This window comes from Telopea speciosissima, chromosome 1 (genome assembly GCF_018873765.1).
Source record: "Telopea speciosissima isolate NSW1024214 ecotype Mountain lineage chromosome 1, Tspe_v1, whole genome shotgun sequence".
NCBI lineage: Eukaryota > Viridiplantae > Streptophyta > Magnoliopsida > Proteales > Proteaceae > Telopea > Telopea speciosissima.
The window spans coordinates 8,111,026-8,137,828 of NC_057916.1; the positions used below are offsets into that span (position 1 = coordinate 8,111,026).

General features: G+C 39.7%; 1 long non-coding RNA gene and 1 pseudogene across 1 annotated transcript; both read left to right on the forward strand.

Moving 5' to 3' along the window:
• Positions 1–3,054: 3,054 nt before the first annotated feature.
• Positions 3,055–26,552, forward strand: LOC122654297 (annotated as a pseudogene).
• LOC122659685 lies at positions 6,320–16,247 on the forward strand. The gene is made up of 3 exons (XR_006332531.1): positions 6,320–6,356; positions 7,804–7,869; positions 16,190–16,247. It is a non-coding gene; the product is annotated as an uncharacterized LOC122659685 (long non-coding RNA).
• Positions 26,553–26,803: the final 251 nt, after the last annotated feature.

A 26,803-nucleotide genomic window follows, 5' to 3' on the forward strand; every position in this document is an offset into this window, starting at 1 on the left:
TGGGGGTTCAGGGGATGGGACTCCAAAGGTTTGTAGATGACCAATTAACAATTAGATATTTTTTAAATTTCTTGCATACGTGGGTAAGCATGATTTGCATGAATTATCCCCAAGCTTGTCTACCATGGTTCTTTTGATTCCTTATGTGACCTTGGGTGGTTTATTTTTAATTTTTTGAGCCTGGATATAATAACTGCGATTACTTTAAGATGTTAATTTTCACTGCTTCATAGCCATAATTTCACCAATTTGTGCAGAGTGAGAGATCAGCAGATATGTTCTGTGATAATATTTTCGGAAAGAGACCTGCTGTAGTTCATACAACTGTAGATGTCGTTCTATTTCCTCTCCCCTCTAATAGCATTAAGCTCTTGCATTCTCACATTCAAAGTGTTGGCTTTCTTCTTTCTTTGCTGAACCTTTAATGTAGATAATAGAAAGCTGAACTAGGTTTCTGGAAAATCGTGTATAATAGAAAACTGATTTGAATAACTAAATAAAGTATATGGTTTGTCGTGCCTGAGATAGCATGTTCAACTGAAGCCACTTTGGACCTGCTGATAATCCCATGTTCTCTCCTTTTTCTTGTAATTTGTACATGCACCACATGAGCAGTATGTTATGGGTTTTTAGTGATGGCCTGCGATTGCGGTTAGAGAAATGTGTTCTTGCATTCATGGATGCTTTCCATAGTAATGTATTGTAATCCAACGATTGACAGAATATTTCTTTTATATGTTGCCATCTATTGTTCTTATAAATTTGTTATTTATTGTGACTTTGTGAGATTGAGAAAGGTTTCATTGGTGAACCATATCTAGAGACTTCTAGGACTTTATCTATAGTTGGTTGAATGTGATCACGTCTTCATGAAGATATTGATAGAACACAAAATCCATCAGTAAAGCAATAGTATTTTTTAGTAACTTGCTAAAGAAAATAGTTAAAAATCTCTTAGGGAGTTGCCTAGTTTGGGAGTTTTATCGTGTTAAAAAAATTGAGTGCCACTCTAGATTTAGGAGTCAAATACAACAGTTAACACCTAGACTACCCTGCACTTTAATATGAATAATAAATTAAAGTGGATGAAACTTAAATCTGATTCCAAATTAACATCTGAACAATTAAACAATCTGACACTATCACATCGAGCAAATTAAACTTGATGAAACTTAAATTTGATTGCGAATGAACATACTATGCTAATTTTAAAGGGAATTGCATACTTATGCTAAACTTCTAAAAAGTTGCTTGGTATTGCAACTGATTTAAATAAAAAAAGCTGGGTATTATAGTACGGTGATTTTGTAGATCAAAAGTAAACTCAATGGATCTAGTTCAGCTGGCCTATAAGAAAACCTCTTTAACCTGACGTAGTCTGTTGGACCTAAGGAAAAACCATGTGTACTGACTTAAAGAAAAAATAACTAGGAATTTTACTTGAGTTCTTGCAAATGGTAACATTTACCGAGCTGATTATGAAGATCTTTATTGTATCAACTGTGAGGAGTATAAGGTGGTACCCGTCTTTGATTTTAGGAAATCTTTGTTGCTTTATCAACTCTTTTACCAATATGTGCCATGTATGAAGTGTAAAAACTCCTAGGTAGACACATGCAGCGGTTCTGCCAGCTGTGCCCAAGCACATGTAGAGATGAGATTCACTATTCAACCAACCTGCAATTCTTGCAAAGAACAAAAAATTTGATCCGATAGAATGTGTAATGTTGATCACACAATTATTTTTGTAGATATGCCAGACACAAATGTCTGTCATAGAATTGATTTCTTTGGAGTACATATTGTGCCGTATTGGTTTATGGCCATCATTAAGAATATAATGGATGGGGAGGCTATAATCATATTTTCGGTGGAGGATTGTTCCTTGGTGGAAGCCAATCAATTATTGGCCCTTTCCCTTGCATTTGTACCATATGTATTGATATGGTTTTATGTATAGGCTGTCCTCATTGTCTAACTGTTAACTATTATTTCTATTTGCATATACTATTATTTATGTTCTTTTATTTCATTCCTAGACCTCAGGGAGGTTGAATATTGTGTCCACTGTATGTCTTTTCTATTGGCATTGATTGTGTGATTGAATAGAGTATAAAGAATAACCACTTTTGGCATTTGCTGGAATCTGTCATTACTACCTTTTAAAGACTTAATTCTTCTAATAATTCCCTTGGATAGTTTGATGAAGAGTCATGTTTACATTTTCTAAACACAAAATTTCCTGTATTTTGCTCTGGTTAAAAATGCAGGATGAGAAGGAATTACTTGAAAACAACTGTTGCCCCAGGCACCTAGAGCCTTGCATATGAGAGGCGGACAACTTCTTCTTTGCCTTATCGAAGTATCAAAAATCCTTGGAAGAGATTCTAAGTCAAAATTCAAACTCCGTGCAGCCTTCTTTTCGTTTGAATGAGGTGAGGATGATAAACTTCCCCCTTTGGTTTGACTGAATTGTTCACTTTTCCCTCTCTCTGTGTATTCAATGAATGCTAACATGAAATATAGATAATGGTTTTCAGCAGTTGATTGGGTTAACATTTTCCCCCATTCCTTTAATGACTAGATTATTCTTCTTTTTTTTGGGGGGGGGGGGGGTGGGGGAGGGCGGTGTTGGGGGGTGTGGAGCAGGAAAAATAAGAAAGAATCAATTTCTTTTGAGGCAAATAAATGTTTCTTCAGAGCATGAAACCTCCGTGGGATAGAAGGTTACAGAAAAATATGGAAGGTGGATAAGTTTAAGTTTTCATTTATTTTTTTTTTTTTATCATAATTGTATTTGGTGGAAGAAAATGTAATTTTAGTATGTCGGGCTCAATGTTCTTGTTTTGCTTTGGATTTTAGGTTTTAAATCTTAGTCCAGTTCTTAGTCTGAGTTTTTCATAATAATTTTTAGAAGAGAGGGGGAGAGAGAAGGAGAAGGAGAAGGAGAAGGAGAAGGATCGGGATAGGGACAGGGAGAGAGATAGGTACAGGAATAGGGAGGGGGAGAGGGAAAGTTAGAGGGAAAGAGTTCGGCATAAAGATAGAGGTAGGGAGACTGAGAGTGGTTGGATGGGCAGACATCTATATGATGGTCATATTGATGCATATGGTGGTCGAGATAAGTCGAAAGATTCTAGGCATTTGAAAGATGAACCGGATTACCACTACAAGAAAGGAAAAAAAGATCTAGTAAAGGTGCTCAACATCATGGATGATGATCCGGAAAGGCGTGAAAAGAAACCACTGAGGTATACAATGTCATTTAATCATTGGATGTATCCTAGCTTACTTCAAATTTATCTTATATTCTGCTCTCTGCTTTTAGAGATGAAGAGGTAGAAGAAGATTACGAAGATCAACTAGCGGAACTAGAAGAGGAGGATGTTGACAGAATTAAGGAGGAGAGCAGGAAAAGAAGGCAAGCCATACTAGAAAAATATAAACAACAGCAACAGCAGTCATAAAAGCAGGTTGTACCTCATGGTCAAGCCTCAACTAAAGGTGTCGTCCACTTGCAAGCTAATTGTGTTTTCTATGTTTTGATGTTTCAGAGTTTTATTTATAGTTTATGACTGCTTTCTTTGTGGCCTTTGTTCATTGTTCATACTAAACCATAAATGCTTTGGATCAGAGAATGGTTCTCTCAATGTCGACAAGGCAGCAGAACAGATACTTCCTCCAAAAACGGTTAATTCTACATCTGTCACTTCTAAGGGTAGGAATGATAGTCGCGAGGCTGATGTCCCCGAGCTTACATTTTCTGTATGGAAATCACCTTCACGTAATAGAACATTGGCACATGAGAGCACTTCTGATGCTGGGGGTTTAGGGTATGGGACTCCAAAGGTTTGTAGATGACCAATTAACAATTAGATATTTTTAAATTTCTTGCATACGTGGGTAAGCATGATTTGCATGAATCAACCCCAAGCTTGTCTACAATGGTTCTTTTGATTCCTTATGTGACCTTGGATGGTTTATTTTTAATTTTTTGAGCCTGGATATAATAAGTGCGATTACTTTAAGATGTTAATTTTTACTGCTTCATAGTCACAATTTCACCAATTTGTGTAGAGTGAGAGACCAGCAGATATGTTCTGTGATGATATTTTCGGAGAGAGACCTGCGGGAGTTCGTAAAACTGTAGATGTTGTTCTATTTCCTCTCCCCTCTAATTGCATTAAGCTCTTGCATTCTCACAAGTGTTGGTTTTCTTCTTTGTTTGCTGAACATTTAATGTAGATAATAAAAAGCTGAACTAGGTTTCTGGAAAATCGTGTATAATAGAAAACTGATTTGAATAACCAAATGAAGTATATGGTTTGTCCTGCCTGAGATAGCATCTTCAACTGAGGCCACTTTGAACCTGCTGATAAACCCATGTTCTCTCTTTTTTCTTGTAATTTGTTCATGCACCACTTGAACAGTATGTTATGGGTTTTTAGTGATGGCCTGCATTCATGGATGCTTTCCATGGCGATGTATTGTAATCCAGCGATTGACAGAATATTTCTTTTATATGTTATCCTCTATTTTTCTTATAAATTTGTTATTTATTTTGACTTTGTGAGATTGAAAAAGGTTTCACTGGTGAACCATATCTAGAGACTTCTAGTACTTTATCTATAGTTGGTTGAATGTGATCACATCTTCACGAAGATATTGATAGAACACAAAATCCATCAATAAAGCAATTGTATAGTTAGTAACTAGCGAAAGAAAATAGGTAAAGACCTCTTAGGGAGTTGCCTAGTTTGGGAGTTTTATTGTGTTAAAAAAATGAGTGCAACTCTGGATTTAGGAGTCAAATACAACAGTTAACACTTGGACAACCCTGCACTTTAATATGAATAACAAATTAAGGTAGATGAAACTTAAATCTGATTCCAAATTAACATGTGAACCGTTAAACAACCCGACACTATCGCATTGAGCAAATTAAACTTGATGAAACTTAAATTTGATTGCAAAGGAACATACTATGCTAATTTTAAAGGGAATTGCTTACTTATGCTAAACTTCTAAAAAGTTGCTTAGTATTGCAACTTATTTAAATGTATTATCGTACGGTGATTCTGTAGATCAAAAGTAAACTCAATCAGGTATCTAGTTCAGTTGCCCTATAAGAAAACCTCTTTGACCTGACGTAGTCAATTGGACCTATGGAAATGCCATTTGTACTGCCTTAAAGAAAAAATGATCTGGAATGTCTGGAAATTGACCACCCTGCCCTTTGTTTTTTCCCTCTTGACTCTTTCAAAATTTTATCTTCCGATCCTTACAAGGGTGTGGGTTGGTGAAGCTACAATGATTTACTGAACAGAAAATGGAATATCTAGGACTGAGATGTCTATGGAATTGCTATTCCTTTGTTGTTTTACCTTTTTTAGGGTTATTCTGCTTTGCTCTTGGTGGGTCTATATAAAATTTCTTGTTATTTATCCCTGGGTGGGTTGTCATTTTTTTTATTTTTGCTATAAAATGCATAATAATGTGGTACTGGAGTTATTTTACTCCCTCTTGTATTATACTTCATTTATCAAATAGAGTGGAGTTATTTTACTCCCACTTGTATTATACTTCATTTATCTGTTTTCTTCAGATTCCCTGCAACCCTCACGAGGGGTGTTTAAACCCTTTATTTTTTGCATCTTTGTTTCCATGGTCATCAATATCTCTAGCTTATTATTTTAAGGTTATTGAGTGGAAATACTATGTTATGATTCTTATTTTTGTTGCTTGTGCTGATTTCAACATCTCTTGCTTTTTCTACTGAGTGGATTTACCAATCAGCATTTTGACTAGGATTTGAATTTTCATGCTACTGAAGAAGATCCTGTTACAAAGAAGGTGAGAAGTTACTTGTCAATGAAATCTGTAGTGATTATGTTTCAGTGACTGTTTCTATTGTTTTTCCTACTACTGCAACCACCCTCTTCCCCCCCCCCCAAAAAAAAAAAGAAGGGGAAGCATCATTGCCCTCATTTTAATTTAGCCTTGTAAACTATGTTGCAGACTGTGAGGAGGCTGCTTCTCAATATTAAGAAAAAAGACATTGGTTCCTTAATTACAAGCTCCCCTGGTGAGGATCTGAAGATGTTGGCGAATTTCTAAGATCTTGGAAGTGACCAAAGATGCTGATTTTATGACCCCAGAAATGCTGTTGAGCTAGATACATGTACATTATTATCTCAATTTATTTTTAGCTCTCTAATCATTGGGCATTTCTCTGTGATTGCCTAAGAGGATTGACAGAGTGTTATTGGCGTGGATGAAATGCGAAGAAGATGATGTTTGTTCTGAAGACCTTCCTACATGGCTGTTCTTTCAGTGGGATGGCTTCTGTTTCTATTGTAAGACAACTCGCCAAAGGCGTTTACATCTCTTGTAATCATTCTTAATGATGGGCTTTGAGAAGATTTATCACATTTATCCCCCCCCTTGAAATTTTTGTTTGAAGTTTGAAAACACTGTGCTGCAACCTTTTGCAGGCTTTAGTGCATTAGAAAATTCACACCAATGCTAGTTACTAAATTAAACTCAATAAGGTTGTGAAAAGTGTTCCTATGGCTTTTGGAAAAGATGGACTCAACAGAATCTTTTCCTTTCAGATAGCTTCCATTTTACATTGGATTTCATCTTTCCACTATTTAGTTGATACTTGGATATTGCATTTTTTTCATTTATCCAAATCACTTGGTAATGTAGTTCTAGATAGGGTAAAGCCCTACTAGAAGCCAATTAAACCAGGACCAATAACAAGGAACAAAGGGGCTGCTGGTTCTGCAGTTTCAGTAGGACAGAATTGCAGTTTTAGGTCAAATCTAGGGCTTAGGTTTGGATAATGGAAGGGGGGCTTAGGGAGTATGGCTAGGCAGGTTTATAGGACTCTAATAATGTAGGTATTATAGAGTTTTAAGTGTTTTGAAAATTCTGTAAAACTGGGCAGCAAGATCTAGGGTTTAATGGAGTTAGGGTTTATGGGATTCAAACAAAATAAAGGGGATCAATTGGGGGAAAGGATTAGAGGGTTAGAAGAAGAAATTGGGTGTCAAACTTACTGGAGATGCCACTGGCAGCAGCTTGAACAGATGTGAAGGATAGAACCACCTTCGAATTGAAGAAGATCCTCCCAGCCGTCACGGCGTAAGGAGTCAACCGGATTCCACCAGTCCCTTTCCACCTTGATAGAACCACAAGGATGCACACTCAACAGAGCAACACTCAACAGAGCAGGGCAGCAGCTATGGCAGCAAACAAAAAGCTTTTCATTAATCAAATTCGTGTTCAAGGCTTTGCCCCCTTACAACCTTATATAAAAGACTCAAAAATAGACTTCTACTCTAAAAAGGAAAGGCCTAACCCAATCCCTAACCTATTAGGTAACTTAAACTGACTAGGAAACTAAAATAGACTCAAAATAGAGTCCTAATGACTTAAAAACAACTTAAACTACTTAAAATAAAGAAGATTCCCTATTAGCCAATAGGATATAAGAACCTCTTAGCCAATAGGATCACTTCACTTAAATTAGACCAATTGAACCAATTGGATGCGACCAATTTAAACTGGTTCAATTAAAAACATAAAAATAGACTAAATATTGGGCTAATCCCGTATGCAACCTATGTACCCCTCTTTTAGGCCCAGAAAAGTGGCATATTACATAGAAAACCCATGGGATCAAAGGCCCAACATACATATAACCCAACCCTAGACTTATTTCTAAAGAAATAAGCCCATTTCGGTGACGAATCTGCATCACTTGGGTCCTGGAGTCTAATTCTATTTTTCATTCAGGGTTTCATCCAGGGCTATGACGCAACCAATCAGTCCTTTAGATGCTTAGAAGGCAACCAAAAGAAGGTACCCTGGTTTGTTTTTTAAGGAGGTTTTTGTGAAACCCTTGAAACTACTTTGCATGCTCTTAACTATAAAATTGGGCTCCTGAACTGTCTTCAGACTTGGAGAAATTAACCAAAAGAATTTTACAACCTGAAGTTGAATGGTCCATTTCTTCCTTGCCTATCAGAGCTCTCATGCCTGTGTGCATGTACATGTTCCTGCATTGTGTGCGTGCGTGTATGTGTAGAAATGGAGGTTCAATTTCTGTAATATGGAATATTTTAATTTTTATTGGTACAACCTCCTACAAGTTACAAAAAACAAGAAGAAATAAATAGATTCTTAAGTTGAATAATCATAGTTTTTATTGGTACACCCTCCTACAATTACTCCATTTTGTCATGGTTTTGGTTGTTTCAATTATTTCGTTTCATGCATATTTATAAGGAGATCATGTAAATGTTGTTACTTGTATGGTTGATCATACTCAGGAAACCTTGGAGACTTGCACATTTAGTTGGATGCATTCCTCATCTTGTCTCTAGCCTGCAATGCTCTTTTCAATGACAGCCTAGAGTGGTCAATGAGATGGCTGATTAGTTGACCAAGCAAGGCGTTTTACTTTTGAGATTCTGTTACTGGAATACCATTCCATTATGAGGTGTGGGCTTTTATAGGGGTCGGGGGTGTAGTTCTTTGTTGTTGTATATTATCTGTGCTCTTGCCTTTTTGGAGGCATGTTATACCATATTATCTTTCTTTATAAAATTTATGTTAATTAAAAAAATATATTGTCATCCCTGCCTTGGTCAGCCCCAACCAATCTACCTTCATAGAGGGTAGAAGCATTGCGGATAATATTATCCTTTGCTCAGAGATTGTGCGTGGATTTGACAGAAAATCCCACTCTCCTGCTGCCCTTATGAAGATTGACCTTCACAAAGCTTTTGATTCCCTCAGATGGGACTTCATCGGTGATGTGCTCTCCCAGATGGGATTCCCCCCTGCTTTCATTCGTTGGGTCCATGCCTGCTTATCCACCCCCTCTTTCTCGGTTATTGTGAATGGCTCCCCGGCGGGGTTTTTCAAATCTAAAGTTGGTAGTCGTCAGGAATGTCCTCTCTCTCCTTTTCTATTCTCTCTGGCCCTGGAAGTCCTTTCTAGGAGCATCCAAGCCGATCTCCACCTCATCTCCCCAATTCCCAAATGCAAGCATCTGAACCTCACCCATTTGGCCTTTGCTGACGATCTTATGATCTTCTCCAAAGCTTCCCCCTCTTCCATCTTTGAGATCATGGCTTCCCTTAACCTCTTCGAGAGTCTCTCTGGTCTCCACATTAATCTCCTTAAATCCAAACTCTTCCTCTCTGGTGTCTCGACCCTTGACCGAGACTACCTCCTCCGTCTCACTGGTTTTTCTTTTGGCTCTCTTCCAATGAAATACCTGGGTCTTCCCCTTATCCCTGTTAGGCTCTCTAGTCATCACTGCACTCCCATGCTTGATAATATTCGCAAGCTTCTTCAGCTCTAGAAGGGTAGACTCCTATCCTATGCGGGTAGGCTTGAATGCATCAAATCGGTGCTTCAATCTTCTTATATCTATTGGTGCAGCATCTTTGCCCTTCCCAAAGCCACCATCAAAGCTATGGAAGCCCTTTTCTGTGCTTTCCTTTGGAAAGGAAAAGAATCCCACAGATTCCTCCACCCTCTCAGCTGGAAATCCATCTGCCTCCCAAAATCCGAAGGAGGTCTGGGCATTCGCCGAATCCGTGATTACAATACCGCGGGTATTTTGAAGCTTATTTGGAATATCTCCTCTAAGCATGACTCCATTTGGGTCCATTGGGTCTACTCCCACTTCCTCAAGAATGACTCCATTTGGACTGTATTCGTCCCTGCGGATTCTTCTTGGATCTGGCGCAAGATCCTTCTTCTCCGCCCTTGGCCCTTAGAGCCATCTCCTCCTCCATCATGGATGGATCCTCCACCTCCCTCTGGCTTGACCCCTGGCATCCCTTTGGTGTTCTCTACAACTTCTTTGGAGCCAGAACAATTTATTCCTCCGGCATTCCAAAGTTTGCTCCCCTCTCCTCCATCATTTTTCAGGGTTCCTGGTCCCCCCCTCCCTACCTTCCTCGCCCTCTCCTTGATCTAGAATTCCCTCCCTACCCTTCCTCCCTCCCCCCATGCTCACGCGGACAAGGTTATTTGGCTCCCCTCCACTAATGGCCTTTTCAGCTTTAGATCTGCCTGGAATCTAGTCAGAACCCAAGCCCCTCCTGTCCTATGGCATAAGTTAGTCTGGTTCAAAGTCCACATCCCTCGACATAGCTTCCTTGCTTGGAGAACCCTTAACCTTTGCCTCCCTACCCAAGCCTTCCTCTCCCACCGCAGAAGCCACGTCCCCACATCTTGCATCTTCTGTTGGAATGGTTCAGAAGACATTGACCACCTTTTTTTTGCATGCCCCTTTACCTCTACCATTTGGAAAAAAGCCCTTTCGTTTATATGGCCTCGCAGTAGGAGACATCTCCCTTTCGCTCGAGAGTGGCTGTGGCTGGTCATGACTTACCCTGGATGCTCGATCTGTGACACTATTGGCAAGCTTGTGTTTTGCGCTTCTCTTTACCACATTTGGATGGAGAGGAACCTTAGGAGATGGACCTCTAAATCTTGCTCTTTTTACTTGATTTGGAAAGCCATCTTCTGGGATGTCTCCACTAAGCTTACTTTTCTTCCTACCAAGGCTGTTTTGGACTCCCCAAGGAACAGGCATATTGTTGTGTCCTGGGGTTTAGATAGTGTTCTCTTAAGATCCCTCTCCCCCACTTAATTGGGCCTGGGATCTGCTCTCCCCCCTCCCCCCCGTGTTCCCCTCTTTGTACATTCCACCCCCCCTTTTTTTTCGGTTCTCTTCTCCTTTTCGCCCCCCTTGGGCTATGGTAATATAATTTTTTATTCACCAAAAAATATATATATATATATATTGTTAGTGTTACCAATTAAAGTGTTCCATATGTTTCAGATATTCTTTTTTCCCTTCAAATCATATCCCTCATAGATATCTTCTGAACTTTTGACTCATGAGGAGGTTTGATTTATCTTTTGCTTGATATACTTTCAGAGCTTGTGTGGGTATCCCTTATTCATGTACACCATACTTTTGCAACATCAGGTTCTGATGGTACTTTCAATTTTTGGGACAAGGACAATAAACAGAGACTTAAGGTTTGATTACCTTCTTTCTGTTTTATTCTTATCTAACCCCAATGGTTGTTGATATACTTTCAGAGCTTGTGTGGGTATCCCTTATTCATGTACACCATACTTTTGCAACATCAGGTTCTGATGGTGCTTTCAATTTTTGGGACAAGGACAATAAACAGAGACTTAAGGTTTGATTACCTTCTTTCTGTTTTATTCTTATCTAACCCCAATGGTTGTTGGTTTCATTGAATGGCAATTATTTTTATATGATATTTCGCTACTAATTACCAGCCTGTGATGCAGAAGCCGAAACCATGATTGATTTGGCTGTTCTTTGATTTTTCATTGGAGCCTTTTTATTTGTTTGTTCTTTTAGCCTAGGGTTAAAACAGTCTTTTTCATGGTTTATTTTCTTAGTTCCCCTCCACGATTTTAGAGGGATTAGTATTTATTTTATTTGTTTTAGTTGTTTACACTTATACTCCTATTTAGAGTATAAGTCTATTTTATGTTTTATAATTAGGATTCAGATTAGGAATCGCAACTCCTAATCTGATTAGGATTGCTCTAGATTGATTATTTGTAAGGCCTTTTGGCCCCCCTTTATTATTATAAATAGTAGAATCGTGGGAGGCTCCCCCACCTATTATGTTTGAAATTTTGTTTCTTCTTGCCGCTGCCGCCATGACTGCTGCTGCTTCTCTGTCTTGTGTGTCATATCAAGACCCCTTGTGAGTTATATCAAGGGCTAGGGTTGGAGAAATCCCGCAACTCCTTGCATCTCGCAGATCGGGAGGTTCTTCTTCTTCTTCAATCAAGCTCTTCGAGTGCTGCCATTGAAGTTCTTCTATTACAAGTAAGCTGTTACAGAATTCTGCAATTAACTAGTTTCCTTCTTATTCCCTAACCCAGCCCTACATCCTCTATCAATTTCCATAACCCTAATCTCCATTAAATCTGCAACTCCTATTTTAACTAGGATTCCTTCGTAACTACAGATCTGACCATCAGTTTTCATTAAACTTCTAACCACAGATCCCTCACAGCAGCCCTTCCACTCAACCTAACCTGCAGCCTTCATCTCAACAGCTAAACCCTAATTTCCTCTCTTCTCCATTATACCCCAACAACCCTAAATACTGCCCAGCCCTAACCAGCCATCCAAATCATCCCATACTTCAGCCGAACCCTATTCCCTACCTCTGTGACACGCGGCCAGAAGCTCTTGGCCTGATTCCCTCTAGAAACCCTAGATTCCTTTATCCTCTTTATTCCTAAAACCCAAAACCCTAACCCTAATATTCTGAATTTCTATTTCTTATTTAAACCTAGTTAGATCCTATACTAATAGACTCCTAAAAACCTGCAGACCATTACCCAATAAAACCCTAACTCAATCTCCCATTCCTAACCCTAATTGTGCCCCATTCAGCCAATCCCATTACACAACCTGGTCCTAAGTGAGATCTATTCCACCTAGGCTACATCAAATTGGTATCAGAGCCATGGCTGAACATGGCAGCCCTGCTATGGATCCCACACGACCACCCCAACCTGATTCCCTTGCTGCAATCATGGCTATGCTGCAGAAGATCTCAACAGACCAGCAAGTTCTTGGTGATCGAATGACAGCCATGGAACAAAAGCAAGCTGCGCCTATTGTAAACAACCCTCTATACGTAGAGGAGGATAGACTCCAAGTCCGTTCGGAAGTCCATGGAACTCTGGGAAGGGATGAACATCACAGAGATCATCCCAGACGTCACAGGGACCACAGAGATCAGTCTAGACATGACCGAGACTACAGGGATCGACGTAGGTATGACAGAGATGACTACAGAGAAGACAGGGACAGAACTACTGAAGCACCTCGAAGACCTAACTTTGAGGAATATTTGAGGTCCTACTTCACTGGAGATGAAGCTACTAACCGGCGGTTCGATACACAGAAGGTCAAGCTAGAATTGAAAGAGTATGATGGGCATGGTGATCCACACAAATTCTATGACTGGCTTGCTGCCCTAGATGTCTACTTTGACTGGTATGATTTGCCTGTAGACCGAAAGATGAGACTGGCACGCACTAAACTAATTGGCTCTGCTCGAGAATGGTGGCGCAAGGCAGAGCGGGACATGGAACGTGAAGGAAAGCACCTACCAACTGGGAGGATATGAAGTATGATTTGAAAGAGAAGTACTTACCAAGACACTACACCGCTCAGATGCATGATCAATTCAACTCCCTTCGTTAAGGGAACATGACTATATCCGAGTACATGCAAAAGTTTGACTCTCTCTCATCTCGCACTGACACAATAGAAAGTGCTACTCAGATGTTGTCCCGATTCCGGTTGGGATTGAGATCTGATATTATTAGAGTTATTGGAGTTGTTGATGTTCTGGACATCAAGGACTGTTTTGAGAAGGCATTGAAGGCTAAAGAATTATTGGTTGGGAATAGAGGATTTGATTCTTCCACTGAGGGTACTGTCAAAATTTTTTCAGCATTCAAGTCTACTACCACTAGTCACAATCGAACTGGAAATTCTACTGCTGGTCCTACTCGATCAGGCTACTCCGCTGGTAGTTCTTCCCGTCCTCCACGTGCTGATCATAAAGGTAAAGCTCCTATGGACAACAATGAACCCCACAAGTGTTTCCATTGCAATGAACTTGAGCACTATGCCAAAGATTGCCCACAAAAGCATAGACCTGTTAATGTGGCTGCCAAGGCAGAGGAAACCTCTGAAGAGCACGATGAGCATGGCATATAAGCACTACCCCCTGATAGTGATGAAGACTTAGACTGTCACCTTGAAGATCTAGATGGTGGTGCTCAAGGTGTCCATACAATTGCTAAAGTTCTCATGGATGGTGCGGTTGATTGTGACAAGGTAATTGGGAACATTTCATAGGGAGACAGTATCAAGCAAGTTGCTGTTCTTGAAGAGGTGGGGTTGAATGAGAAGGTTATAAATATCGAGGACCCTATGGAGGTTGAACACATTGACTTTGTGATGCCCCCTTGGTTCTTTGAAGAGAAGGTCCCACGACTTGAAGACCATATTCCCACTGTTATAACTTCAACAGAATTCTGCCAGGGAAGTGTTGAAGCTGCTGCCCACATGTTACTTCCTCCTCATCACAAGGTTCGTGGACGAGTTTCTTCACACAAGCGTGGTACTTGGACTCCCCTTCATGAAGTCAACCAGCTCAGCCCCAAGTTGCTAGAGTGTCGCGTGGATTTCACCCATTCATCAGAGATGAATGTTTCTAAGTCGGGGAGAGTTGATGCAGAAGCCGAAACCATGATTGATTTGGCGGTTCTTTGATTTTTCATTGGAGCCTTTTTATTTGTTTGTTCTTTTAGCCTAGGGTTAAAACAGTCTTTTTCATGGTTTATTTTCTTAGTTCCCCTCCACGATTTTAGAGGGATTAGTATTTTATTTTATTTGTTTTAGTTGTTTACACTTATACTCCTATTTAGAGTATAAGTCTATTTTATGTTTTATAATTAGGATTCAGATTAGGAATCCCAACTCCTAATCTGATTAGGATTGCTCTAGATTGATTATTTGTAAGGCTTTTTGGCCCCCCTTTATTATTATAAGTAGAATCGTGGGAGGCTCCCCCACCTATTATGTTTGAAATTTTGTTTCTTCTTGCCGCTGCCGCCATGACTGCTGCTGCTTCTCTGTCTTGTGTCTCATATCAAGACCCCTTGTGAGTTACATCAAGGGCTAGGGTTGGAGAAATCCAGCAACTCCTTGCATCTCGCAGATCGGGAGGTTCTTCTTCTTCTTCAATCAAGCTCTTCGAGTGCTGCCATTGAAGTTCTTCTATTACAAGTAAGCTGTTACAGAATTCTGCAATTAACTAGTTTCCTTCTTATTCCCTAACCCAGCCCTACATCCTCTATCAATTTCCATAACCCTAATCTCCATTAAATCTGCAACTCCTATTTTAACTAGGATTCCTTCGTAACTACAGATCTGACCATCAGTTTTCATTAAACTTCTAACCACAGATCCCTCACAGCAGCCCTTTCACTCGACCTAACCTGCAGCCTTCATCTCAACAAGTAAACTCTAATTTCCTCTCTTCTCCATTATACCCCAACAACCCTAAATACTGCCCAGCCCTAACCAGCCATCCAAATCATCCCATACTTCAGCCGAACCCTATTCCCTACCTCTGTGACACTCGGCCAGAAGCTCTTGGCCTGATTCCCTCTAGAAACCCTAGATTCCTTTATCCTCTTTATTCCTAAAACCCAAAACCCTAACCCTAATATTCTGAATTTCTATTTCTTATTTAAACCTAGTTAGATCCTATACTAACAGACTCCTAAAAACCTGCAGACCATTACCCAATAAAACCCTAACTCAATCTCCCATTCCTAACCCTAATTGTGCCCTAATCACCCTAATCTGCCCCATTCGGCCAATCCCATTACACAACCTGGTCCTAAGTGAGATCTATTCCACCTAGGCTACATCAGCCTGTTTGTGGAGGATAAGCAAATTCTTAATGAGAAGATGATGTAGAGAAGATTCACCAAAATCTGTGGAATATGAGTTGGAACCTAAGAAAAATGCTCACTTTGGATAATTCTCCTGGTGCATGGTCTGAAACCCAACCCTAAATTGATATTAGGGCAGAATGTGCAAAGGCTCTAAAAGGACGGAATAGGCTAATTAGGAAACAAGAAACACTGACTACAGGAACTGGGTAGGCCACAGAAACAGCATATATGATTAGAAGATCAAAACAGAAATGAAGGAAATCGAAAGCTCATTTACAGAATGGGGGATATTTTGTTACTCAAAACTACAGAGCTGTTGAGTCTGAAACTTGGTTGAGTAACCCTTTAGATCAAACCTATCAGTGGTTAAAACAGGACAGATATCTCTGGCTAATAATAGCAGGGTGTGATCAGGGCTGATATGGGAACTAACAGACACAGAGCAGGGGTGTGGAAAGTGGTAACAGCAGGTGTTAAAGTGGTGTTAGAAGATCAGAATCAATAGAGAATGAGGGGGGCTTAATTATAATTAGAAACCTTTGTTCTGTTTGCCCTCATTATTTTTTGTGAAACTGCATTACATATGATCTATGGTTTGGTGGTTCTGGAGGCTTTTGCACTGGCGATGAGAGGTTGCAGTGTTGCAGTTAATGTTCGAATTGGTTAGTAGTTTTAACTGTTTCATGTTTTTCCTGATAGGAAACATAGGTTTAGTGTTGTCTCTTTATTCTGTGGTGTATAACAATGCTTTTTTGTTTTTCTAGGTCATAGGTGCTCCATCAGGCAAAACCTCGATAAAAGTCCTAGTCCAATACAGCGAGGCCCACTATTATTTGTTGACATTTGCATTGGTAAGTTTTGTTCAATTTCAATGCCTTGCTTCACTTTGTTCTATTGGGTTAATTTTATTTTCCTTATTTTGTTTTTGTTTCAATTGCTATGCTTAGGTTATTCTCTGTATCCCTTCTTTCTTATATTTAAAAAAGAATGAGTCATTGAAGAAAAAGGAATTTTTTCAAGTAATGATTAATAACTCTCGTCTCTCTCTTTTTTACCTTGAAACAGTTGTGTGTGTGTACAGGAGGGCATAATAACCCAACAGTGATGTTTGGTCTTTTCTTAGCCCATAAAGTGTCACTAATCCGTGTTGTGATGTACATGGTGGCACAATTCTTGGGTGCAATGTGTGGTGTAGGGCTAGTAAAGGCCTTCCAAAAGTCTTACTATGTGCAGTATGGTGGTGGGGCGAACGAGATCGCCGATGGCTACAGCGAAGGTGTGGGTTTGGCAGCTGAATTTATTGATACTTCTGTTTTCTTTGCTACTGATCCCAAGAGAAGTGCCGGAGACTCCCATGTCCCTGCAAGTTCATCTTGGTGGGTGGGACAACCAGGTTTTTTTTATCGCCGCCACAATTGAATTTCTTCCTTCTTCCTCTTTTCTCTTCGTTATTTTTTAGTCATTCCCTTGCAGTGCACATTCTAATTTGCGCTATTTCAAAGTGAAGCATTTAATCTAATCTTTATGCATTTCTTTTTATGTGTGAAACTTTTTTTTTGGGTGAATAAGAAATTCATTACCAAGAAGGAAAAAAGAAAAACAGTGCCCTCAAAGGGGAGCAACAAAGCAAAAAATAAGAAAGGCCCCGAGCCTCAGCTTTGCGGGCTGGGGGAAACAAGAGAGATAGAAGAGAGACCCCAGGAATCAACAATAAGCCTGTTCCTTGGGGTGTCAGTACAAAAAGAAGGAGGAGCAGACGATAACTTCGCCATAATTTCAAAAGAAATGGAATCCCAAATCTACCGGTAAGATCTAGAGTTGGAGGTCCATTTCCTTATATTATGCTCCATCCAAATGTGGTTCAAGGTAGCACAAAAAGCAAGCTTCCCAATAGTATCACATAAAGAGCGACCAGAGAAAGTCATGTCAATCCAAATCCATTCCCTGGAGAAGGGAAGGATTCTTCTGGGAGTAGGCCAACATTTAAGCAAGATTCCTTTCCATATCGCTGTTGCAGTAGGGCACTCAAAGAAGAGGTGATCCGTGTCTTCTATGTTGCTCCAGCATAGGCAACAAGAGGGGGGGACCGGGATGTGGCGGTGCCGGAGAAAAGCTTGAGTTGGGAGACAATTGTTGAAGATCCTCCAAATAGTGAAGCAGTGCCTAGGGATATGGTGCTTGAACCAAAGCAACTTTCTCCAAGCGACTAGAGGACCCTTGTGCCGAATGATGTCCCATGCAGATTTGGAGGAGAAGAGCGGAGGGCTGTTTGCCATCCAGTTTACACAGTCTTGATTCTCAAAAGGCCTCCTGGAGATGGAGGGGAGGTCATTCCAGATGGAGGCAAGGTCCTGAGAGGAAGTAGGAGGGGGGGCCCGGCCGAACTGATGAAGGATGTCAGCCACCAAAGAGAGCCTGTGGAGGCCCGAAGCATAAATAGTCCGAGGAGTAATCAGAGGGAGGAGAACTCCCCTCGGGTGCCAATGATCCAGCCAAAGATAGGAAGAGAGCCCATCCCCAATCTAAGATTTGATGACATGTTTGACCAGGTGTCGAGAGTCTAAAATTTTGCGCCAAATCCAAGAAGAATCCGCCGACAGGGAGGCTGTCTAAATGGAATCATGCCGAAGGTACCCCGAGTAAATCCAGTCCACCCAGATGCTCTTTTGCTTAGAGGCAATCTTCCAGATTAACTTGCAGATACCCGCCAAGTTTACTTATTTGATTCTTCTGATGCCCAAGCCTCCTTCATTCTTCGGCAGACAGACTGCAACCCAGGGAAGAGGATGAAGAAATTTGGAAGTCTCATTACCCTTCCAAAGGAAAGAAGCCAGCAAAGATTCCAAAGACTTTGTGTGAAACTTGATAGGGCTTTTAGAACCGATTTGAGTTTAAAATCCTTAGTTGGCCTCGAAGATGTATGCAAAATTGTGCGTGGTGATTATTTAGCTTAAGCACATATGAGTCGTACGAAACTACAGCTGGCATGTATCTCTGATGCCACCTCCTCTATATAAATATTTTCCATTGACTGTTTTTGGTTTGCACATGTGACCAATATAAGGCTGGAGCTGTATCCGTATAACAATGATTAACATCTATTTAGCTAATATAATGAAGAAGCCTAATTCTATTCATGTGGTAAGCTAGGTTGATTCTAACAATGTTTTAGGCTAGTGGTCTTGGGTAAGAGATTCCTTGACAATATTTGATAGTTTAGAGAAACCAGGGGGGTAGACGGCTGCATCAACTGCATCATTCTTGGGTTTCCTAACTTCCACTAATGATTCAGTGGACTCCCTAGGTAAGGGGTTTTTTTATTTGGGTAATCTACATGCGACCCCCTGAGGTTTTTCCTTAAATATAGTACAATCCCCTGTGTTTCTAAAATGTACACTTGACCCCCTGAAATTAGGTTACTTGTTACACTCAAACCCAGTCCGTTAGATCATTCCCGTTAGTTGCTGACGTGTTGGTCATTGATGCCTTAAAATGACAAATATACCCCTAATCGGGTGTGAGCTTACCATTTTGCTCATTGGGCAGCCTGTACTTCACACGATCGTCTCTGCTTCTTTTTCTTCTTCATCTTCTTCCTCCTTCTGCAAACTCGCCTGCCCCCACCCTTTGCAACCCTATCTTCTTGCTTTGCTTCACTTCCTTTACTTGGATTGTTACCGGATGAAGAGCGGGCGCAGGAGGAGGAAGAAAAACTGGTGGACAAAAAGGAGTTGCAGCGACGAAGCAGGGCTTTGGCACTTTCAGTGTCAAGAGCTTCGGCGCTAAAGGCACTGGACGAAACGACGATAGCAAAGTAATTATGCTCAAGTTCCATTCTTTTTTCCTCTATAAATAATTTATTCTTCTTCTTCTTTTTTATCTTGATAAGTTTTAGAGATCTTTAACCCTAAATTTTGTTCTAACTTACGCAGGCCTTCACGGCGGCATGGAAAGCAGCATGTGGATCTTCAGGCTCTGTGAAGCTTTTCATACCAAAAGGGACTTTCTTGCTCGGTCCCGTTAAGTTCGTTCGTCCCTGCAAGTTTATTGATTCCATTACTGTTCAGATGCAGGTTATTATCTCGTTTCTTCATTTCTTTACTTTCCTTTCTTCTCATACAGATTGAATTTTTCCTTTAATGTGTTTGTTAATTCTCTCTGCAGGGTTTTTTGAAGGCAACCACAGATCTGAACAGGTATGGTTCTTCGGATGATTGGATCAAGTTTGGATGGGTGGAAGGAATGACATTGACCGGATGGGTGGAAAAACCTGGTTGCAAGCTCAAAGGGCCAATCACAATTATAAAATTGTTCTCATGGGAATAAAGAATCTCCATTCATCTATGAATCATTGGGGAAATTGATTCAGGAACTATAAGGAAGAAAGCTTAAATCTTTCAGCTCTAAGTGAGAAATAAGGGAGAAATCATAGAAGACCCATTACCTGGTTGCTGGTTGAATCCAAGAACATCATATTGACACTGCCTCCAATCGCCTTTATCGCATTTGATATACAGAAACATCTTTAAGGACTCCAAATCCTGGAATAGTGAGGTCTCTCTTCTCTTCTTCATTGATCAAAACTAACCTTTCTTTTCCTTTACAGAACTTCAATCTGAAATCAGAGGTTATATCAAACCCCTTCCCTAAGCTGCCCAGTGCTCTCTCCACAATCCCAACACGACCATCACTCATCTCTGAATCTCTGAGTCTCTTCACTCTTATGAATCTAATGAGAAGAACAAAGATGCAGAGAAAGAGATAAGAGAAGAGGAAAATATGTGAAGGGAAAAGGGAAGGTGGGTATCTGTAAATTGTAGGAAGGAAACTTCCGTTTCATTGTTTCTGTTCTTGATGAGCCACAATTGTAGGAAGGAAAGGCGCTGCGTCTTGGCCCTTCTCTGTTCCGGCCTATGAGATCCTCATTAGACAGTCGCCGGAGTTTGCGAAGCACTCACCGGTGCTGGTATAGGGCGGCATCAGACCTTGAGGCCTCCACTGCGGATCCCATAACCTCCTTGTGGCTATTAAGGTCTCCAAGAGGGGGATTTGGAGCTGTTTTAATTGAAGGGCAAAATTGGCATTTAAATTTTATTCTTAACACCGTCCACTTAAAGGTGCTGAGTGTATATTTTAAAAACACAGGGGGTCATACTGTATTTAGGGCAAACCTCAGGGGGTCGTCGCGTAATTGACCCTTTTTATTATTATTATTATTTTTATTTATGATCTGAGTTTTCATCGTTATTCTTATCAGAAAAAATGCTGTTATCAGCCTGTTTCTCTTTAATAAACTCACTAGTACTTTAAAGCAACAACCGATCACTGGTTTACTCAATATTCTTTTTCTTATTAAAAGAATTGTATGCCATATGTTTGCCTATTCTATTAGGTCTCAATAGCATCTCTATGCGAAATGTTATTTTCCAATGCTCTCTATATGCTCTGAAGCATGATGGAACTGTTCAATTCTTCCTTTCTGATATTAATTCTGTGTTATAGTTCTCTTTATGTATGTCTCATTTGACGACAAGTTAAGTGTAAATTGTTCTATATCTTCTCAATTGACAGATTGAAACAGCTGCTTCTGAAAGGGAGCAGTTATTGCTTGTGAAATCTCAGAGCTTGAAGCCAGGTAGATCATATTGTGAAACAAATAATTGGGTTGAACCTTCATATGTATGCCTCTTTGGCTTTGGATTTTGGGATTTAAATCTTAGTCCTGTTCTTTGTCTGAGTTTTGCATAATTATTTTTGGAAGAGAGAGAGAGAGAAGGAGAAGGATCGGGACAGGGATAGGGAGAGAGATAGGTACAGGAATAGGAAGTGGGAGGGGAGAAGGAAAGGGAGAGGGAAAGAGTTCGGGATAAAGATAGAGGTAGGGAGACTGAGAGTGGTTGGGTGGGCAGACATCTATATGATGGTCATAATGATGCATATGGTGGTCGAGATAGGTCGAAAGATTCCAGGCATTTGAAAGATGAACCAGATTACCACTATAGGAAATGAAAAAAAGATCCAGTAAAGGTGCCTAGCATCGTGGATGATGATCTGGAAAGGCATGAAAAGAAACCACTGAGGTATACAATGTCATATAATCACCGGATGTATCCTAGCTTACTTCAAATTTATCTTATATGCTGCTCTCTGGTTTTAGAGATGAACAGGTAGAAGAAGATTGTGAAGATAGGGTTTCATTACAACTAGCAGAACAAGAAGAGGAGGATGTTGACAGAATTAAGGAGGAGAGCAGGAAAAGAAGGCAATCCATACTAGAAAAATATAAACAACAGCAACAACAGTCACAAAAGCAGGTTGTACCTCATGGTCAAGCCTGAAGTAAAGGTGTCGTCCACTTCCAAGCTAATTGTGTTTTCTATATTTTGATGTTTTGGAGTTTTATTTTTAGTTTATGACTACTTTCTTTGTGGCCTTTATTCATTGTTCATACTAAACCATAAATGCTTTGGGTCAGAGAATGGTTCTCTCAATATCGACAAGGCAGCAGAACAGAAACTTCCTCCAAAAGCGGTTAATTCTACATCTGTCGCTTCTGATGGTAGGAATGATAGTCCTGAGACTACATTTTCATTATGGAAATCACCTTCACGTAATGGAACTTTGTCACATGAGAGCACTTCTGGTGTTGGGGTTTAGGGGATGGGACTCCAAAGGTTTGTAGATGTCCAATTAACAATTAGATATTTTTTAAATTTCTTGCATACGTGGGTAAGCATGATTTGCACGAATCAACCCCAAGCTTGTCTACCATGGTTCTTTTGATTCCTTATGTGACGTTGGGTGGTTTATTTTTAATTTTTTGAGCCTGGATGTAATAACTGCGATTACTTTAAGATGTTGATTTCCACTGCTTCATAGTCACAATTTCACCAATTTGTGCAGAGTGAGAGATCAGCAGATATGTTCTGTGATGATATTTTTGGAGAGAGACCTGCTGGAGTTCATAAAACTGTAGATGTCGTTCTATTTCCTCTCCCCTCTAATTGCATTAAGCTCTTGCATTCTCACATTCAAAGTGTTGGCTTTCTTATTTGTTTGCTGAACATTTAATGTAGATAATAGAAAGCTGAACTAGGTTTCTGGAAAATCGTGTATAATAGAAAACTGATTTGAAAAACTAAATGAAGTATATGGTTTGTCCTGCCTGAGATAGCATGTTTTACTGAAGCCACTTTGGACCAGATGATAGTCCCATGTTCTCTCCTTTTTCTTGTAATTTGTACATGCACCACATGAGCAGTATGTTTGGGTTTCTAGTGATGGCCTGCGACTGCAGTTAGAGAAATGTGTTTTGGCATTCATGGATGCTTTCCATACCGATGTATTGTAATCCAGCGATTGACAGAATATTTCTTTTATATGATATCATCTTTTTTTCTTATAACTTTGTAATTTATTGTGACATTGTGAGATTGAAAGAGGTTTCACTGGTGAACCATATGTAGAGATAATCAATCAATAAAGCAATAGTATTTTTTAGTAACTAGCTAAAGAAATTAGGTAAAGACCTCTTAGGGAGTTGCTTAGTTTTGGAGTTTTATCATGTTAAAAAAATGAGTACAACTCTGGATTTAGGAGTCAAATACAACAGTTAACACTTAGACAACCCAGCACTTTAATATGAATAACAAATTAAAGTGGATGAAACTTAAATCTGATTCCAAATTAACATCTGAGCCATTAAACAACCCGACACTATCGCATCGAGCAAATTAAACTTGATGAAACTTAAATTTGATTGCAAATGAACATACTGTGCTAATTTTAAAGGGAATTGCATACTTATGCTAAACTTCTAAAAATTTGCTTGGTATTGCAACTTATTTAAATAAAAAAAGCTGGGTATTATAGTACGGTGATTTTGTAGTTCAAAAGTAAACTCAATCAGGTATCTAGTTCAGTTGCCCTATAAGAAACCTCTTTGACCTGACATAGTCTGTCAGACCTATGGAAAAGCCTTGTGTACTGCCTTAAAAAAAAATTGATCTGGAATATCCGGAAATTGACCACTCTGCCCTTTTTTCCGCTCTTGACTCTTGCAAAATTACATCTTCTGATCCTTACAAGGGTGTGGGCTGGTGAAGCTGCAATGATTTACTGAACAGAAAATGGAATATCTAGGACTGAGATGTCTATGGAATTGCTATTCCTTTGTTGTTTTATCTTTTTTATTTTAAATTTTTTGGGTTATTCTGCTTTGCTCTTGTTGGGTCTTTATAAAATTTCTTGTTATTTATCCCTGGGTGGGTTGTCATTTTTTTGGTTTTTGCTATAAAATGTATAATAATGTGGAAAATCCCGGTGCCCTCTTCCTGCATTTTTTGTTGGAATGGTACCGAAGACATTGATCATTTTTTTTCGCCTGTCCCTTCACCTCTACCATCTGGAAAAAAGCCCTGTCATTCATCTGGATTTGCAGTAGAAGACACCTTCCCTTCGCTCGAGAATGGCTCTGGCTTATCATGATTTTCCCTGGCTGTTCTATCTGCGACACTGTAGGCAAGCTTGTGTTTGGTGCTACCCTCTATCACATTTGAATGGAGAGGAACCTGAGGAGATGGACTTCCAACTCTCGCTCTTTTGACTTGATTTAAAAAGCCATCTTTTGGGATGTCTCCTCTAAGCTTATTGTTGTTACTCAAAAGGCTTTTTTGGATACCCCAAGGAACAGGCATATTGTTGTATCCTGGGGTTTAGATAGTACTCTTTTGCTTTCCCATTCCCGCTCTTAGTTGGGTCTTGGGTCCCCCCTCTCTCTCTCCCTTGTTGTATATTCCCCTCCCCCCTTTTCTCCTCTCGCCCCCCTGAGCTTTGGTAATATATTTTTTTATTCACAAAAAAAAAAAAATGTGGTAGTGGAGTTATTTTACTCCCACTTGTATTATACTTCATTTATCAGATGCAATGGTTGCTCTCTCTCTCTCTCTCTCTCTATCCTTTCAAACCTTTCTTTGTTTTCTATTATCATATGCAAGCAAAAGAACTATTATGTCTCTTTGGTATCAACTGGATTTTGGGTTGACCTATCTTTTGCAGGAATTGTACTTTGTTATCTTCTCTTCATGGTATTCACATATTCTCTGTGCAGGCTATCGATTTGGAGAAATACTTGACAGTAGGTATGAAGTTACTGCAGCCCATGGGAAAGGCATTTTTTCGACAGTAGTTCATGCAAAGGACCTCAAGGCTGGGAAGGGTGATCCTGAAGAGGTGGCTATAAAAATCATACGCAATAATGACACTATGTGAGTTGATGTTACTCTTTTTGCCCTCAGATTGATGTAGTTCAACCTAAATATTGATTTTAACTGGATAGTGCGAGTTACCGTTGACTGTATTTCAATGCACAGGTACAAGGCAGGTTTAGAAGAGCTGATAATATTGAAGAAATTAGCTGGTGCAGATCCTGAGAATAGACGCCATTGTGTTCGATTTTTCTCAAGTTTCAAGTACCGAAATCATCTTTGTTTGGTTTTTGAATCTCTTCATATGAATCTTCATGAGGTACTAAAGAAGTTTTGTCGTAATATTGGCCTTAATCTGGTCTCTGTAAGAGAATATGCCAAACAGCTTTTTATTGCATAAGCATCTGTGGAACTGTGGAGTCCTGCATTCTGACATAAAGCCAGATAATATGCTGGTGAGTTTAAATTATTCTTCCATTACTGGGGTGGTTTCTTTTATGACTTTCTAACATATGTATGTTGTCCTGTTCAGGTAAATGAGACAAAAAATGTGTTGAAGCTTTGTGATTTTGGTGATGCCATGTTTGCCGGAAAAAATGAGATCACACCATATCTTGTGAGCCGCTTTTACCGAGCTCCTGAAATAAGTAAGTTCTTTGTTTCATATCCCTTGATTTTTTTTTTGGGGGGGGGGGTGTTATGTGTTTGTTGAGATATTGTTTTTTTTTATTGGTTTCTGTCAGTAAAATATGTAAATTTTCTTTTCATGCTGCATTTCTTGGTTCATCCCATCGATATATGGTCTGTTGGTTGCTGTTTATATGAGCTTTATTTGGGGAAAGTCCTTTTTCCGGGCCCATCAAACAATGACATGTTGCGTCTCCACATGGAGTTGAAGGGATCTTTTCCAAAGAAGATGCTCCGCAAGGTTTGTTTTCTTCGGATTCCCTGCAACCCTCACGAGGGGTGTTTAAACCCTTTATTTTTTGCAGCTTTGTTTCCGTGGTCATCAATATCTTTAGCTTATTATTTTAGGTTATTGAATGGAAATACTATGTTATGATTCTTATGTTTATTGCTTGTGCTGATTTCAACATCTCTTGCTTTTTCTACAGGGTGAAATTACCAATCAGTAATTTGACCAGGATTTGAATTTTCATGCTACTGAAGAAGATCCTATTGCAAAGAAGGTGAGAAGTTACTTGTCAATGAAATCTGCAGTGATTATGTTTCAGTGACTGTTGCTATTGTTTTTCGTACTACTGCAACCACCCTCTTCTCCCCCCCCCCCCGGCCAAAAAGTAAAAAAAGAAAAAAAAAGGGGAAGCATCATTGCCCTCATTTTAATTTAGCCTTGTAAACTATGTCTGCAGACTGTGAAGAGGCTGCTGCTCAATATTAAGCAAAAAGACATTGGTTCCTTAATTACAAGCTCCCCTAGTGAGGATCCGAAGATGTTGGCGAATTTCTAAGATCTTCTAGAAAAAATATTTGTCTTAGATCCAGAGAAGAAAATGACAGTATCTCAAGCATTGAGGCATTCATTCATCACAGGCAAGTGACCAAAGATGCTGATTTTATGGCCGCAGAAATGCTGTTGAGCTAGATACATGTACATTATGATCTCAATTTATTTTTAGCTCTCTAATCATTGGGCATTTCTCTGTCTTTATCTCTCTGTGATTGCCTAAGAAGACCGACACAGTGTTATTGGCGTGGATGAAATGCGAAGAAGATGATGTTTGGTCTGAAGACCTTCCTACATGACTGTTCTTTCAGTGGGATGGCTTCTGTTTCTATTGTAAGACAACTTGCCAAAGGCATTTACATCTCTTGTAATCATTCTTAATGATGGCCTTTGAGAAGATTTATCACATTTATCCCCCCTTGAAATTTTTTTTTGAAGTTTGAAAACAGTGTGCTGCACCCTTTTGCAGGCTTTAGTGCATTAGAAAATTCACAGCAATGCTATTTACTAAATTAAACTCAATGAGGTTGTGAAAAGTGTTCCTATGGCT